Genomic DNA, 3,256 nt, shown 5'->3' with positions numbered 1-3,256 from the left:
CTAATCCTAGTCAATCTATAGTCAAGCTAAATTTGAAAAAAGTAGGTTTGTTAGCCACTATGAACTTTAAACAAACAAAAAGTTACCTACATTGAAGTAACTGAAAAAGGTTTTTTTTTTTTTTTTTTTAGAAATACTTCCAATAATTATAATTCTGTCCAATATTTTTTTATTTAATCAGAACCATATTCTGGCACAAAAGTCAAGAGTGGTTTTAAATGAATTAAGAATCTAAAAAAGGCAGTTATATTATAAAATACAACACCCTCACCGAGAAGAAAAACAAGCACAAGGATGCTGAATCATCATGTCCATTGCTTATATGAACCGCTTGAGCGAGTCGATTCACTAGAATGAATCGACTTCTTAATTTTATTTATGAGAGGACTGGTTAGGATGAACTGAATAAAGTCGTTGGAAAAAGTAGGTTGTTAGTGGGACTGTTTTGAAAACTGTCACTGTACTGAGAAATGTTGTTAAAGGGATAGTTCACCCAAAAAAGAAAATTCTGTCATTAATTACTCACCCTCATGTCGTTCAAAACCCGTAAGTCCTTCGCTTATCTTTAATACATTTTGGAGAGTACTAAGACGCATGTGTGCGCTTTCCCCCGAATGTTGACATCGCTGATTATGTTGATTACATTCAGGGGAAAGTGCACGTATGCATAACTCGGCGAGAAGAATTGTTGAATAAATTACATTATTTTTGTTTTCTTTGCTCACAAGACGTTTTCTCATAGCTTTGCAAAACTGAAGTTGAGCCACTGATGTCATATGTTTTACAAATGTCCTATGTTTCTGGTCCTGGGAACAGTTCAGTTGTGTTGTTGTCTATGCAGTGTCAGAGAGCTCTCAGATTTCATCAAAAATATCTTAATTTGTGTTCCGAAGATGAACGGAGGTCTTACAGGTTTGGAAAGACATGAGGGTGAGTAATTTATGACAGAATTTTCATAAATGGGGTAATTTTTCTGACCCCACAATCTGGTAGCGGACAGATCAAAAGATCAATCTGAATTACTTGAAAGGTAAATTGATGACATATATTGTTGGACATCGCAGGCAGGGATGTTTTAAGACTAAGGACATCTGCCATAAATCACGAGTGAAACTAACAGTAGACACAGTTAGAACAGACTCTAAGAGACTTTCTAAGAGAAAGTATTGCACAAGCTTCATTCATGACATGAGTGTCGTTTTCATGGGCAGATGTTATTCATTTATTTTATTCTGCTGCTTGGTCTTGGTCTGTGTCGTCAGTTAATCTTAGCTAGACACTCATCTTCTAGTAGCTGGGTGAAGGGCTGTCTTTTTTCGTAGTCAAGTTCATCCACTGCATGTTTTGGAATGAAAATCAAATGTGACTTTATTGCATAGATGCCATCACCCATTCATCATAATAACGTTTTATATTGTCGTCAGTCAGTCATGGAGGTCTGAGGGAATGGCTTGTAATTCTTGCACTTTTAAGATGCAGTTTAAACTATCTCATATGTATTTATTATATGCTGGAAAGGTTTCTAATTATGCTAATTACTGCTCATTGACTTAATTGAGAGGGTCTTTTCCTCTACCATAACCATTTTTTGGATGTGGAAGTTAATTTTGAAGATTGCAGTGAAAGAAACTAGAAGAATCACCAATTATAATGACTCTAGCACATGCATAATAAAGTTAACTGATGACAAGTCAAGACAACAAGCAATGAGCAGTCATCATTTTGAATCAAATAAAACCGAGAATATCTTTCATCTTTTAGCATGTTACCAACACCCCAGTTCGCAAATTGTCATTTGGTTAAAAAGCCATAGGCTACTACTAAGAGTTTCTACTTCTGCGTTCTGTTATTTTCTATTAATTTGTAATAATTTGGGAAGAGATAATATGCATAATATATTATATTGAAACCATGTTGAAACTGAATCATTGCACAACAAATTTTTCCACTGGCCCATAGCAAAAGCGATTAAAAGGTGTTGTTGCAATGAATTGAGATAGCCTTCCATCACATGAGGCGTATCTAGCAAATGGCAGTTGTGTATAAAAAACAAACACGTTGTAAATGATAATTGTATGGCCCCGAGGTCCGTGAGCCAAACATTACACCGATTTCCTCACTATTACCAGACAGTCTGCCAAATGAGTTATTTCTAATTACTCACATATGCCTAGCAAATGTGGAAATATACTGCGGCCTTGGCTGACACTGAAGACAGTACTTATCAATTTACCGCAGAACAAAGCATGCATATTTCCATTGCGTTCTTTAACTTGGTTGTAAAGAAAATATAACACCCAAATAGTTTGTGGATGACCATGACTGTAACCTCCCAGCATTTCTCTATGGAGTATATTTATAAGCACAATTGCTACCTCAAGCAACCAGCTCAAGGTTGGAAATACTTTTTGAGTTTCACGAGATCCTCTATAGTACTTATGACCAAACAAATATGACAAAACATTAAGTGTCAGCATTCCCTCAGCCCTGGCATTAAAAACAGTGTCTAAAATGGTGTGGCTACACGCTAGTCAGTGAAATAGTAGCTCCTCTACAGTACTAATGACCCAATAAAAATTACAAAATATTTTCAAAACAAAAGACTCTAGCAAGCATTTAGCTAAGCGGATCAGTGGATAAGTACAAGGTCTGTTCTAAGTAATGTAAACTGTCTGAAGAATAGGGGTCAACTCTATCACTAAATAAATAAATAATAAAAGAATCACATTTGGTATTTGTTACAATGGGAAACCTGGTGAAGACCACAGAGGCTAAACAACTCATCCAACATTGTGGCCGCATCCTTGAGAGAAGGCATATTTTGATCATTTCAGAGGTCTGAGAGCTGTTCACATGAATTTTGACAAACATGTGGGAAAAATGTAAAAGAATATCTCCCCCAGAAATGAAAATTGGTTGAAAATTTACTCACCCAAGATGTAGATGGATTTGGGGAAATTTAGCAACCGCATCACTTGTCCACAAATGGAAAAACGTCAGAATGAGAGTCCAAACAGCTGAAATAACATGAAATAACAATGATAAAAACATCACAATAATCCACAAGTACTCCACCCAACTCCAGTCCATCAATTAATGTCTTGTGTTTGTAATAAACAAATTAGTTTTAACTCTCATTCAGATGGCACCCATTTACTGCAGAGTGATGTAATGCTGAATTTCTCCAAATCTGATCTGATGAAAAACAAACTCCTCTACATCTTGGATGGTCTGAAGGTGAATACATTTTCATTTT

This window comes from Cyprinus carpio, chromosome B13 (assembly GCF_018340385.1).
Source record: "Cyprinus carpio isolate SPL01 chromosome B13, ASM1834038v1, whole genome shotgun sequence".
Taxonomy (NCBI): Eukaryota; Metazoa; Chordata; class Actinopteri; order Cypriniformes; family Cyprinidae; genus Cyprinus; species Cyprinus carpio.
This window is presented reverse-complemented; position numbering follows the sequence as displayed.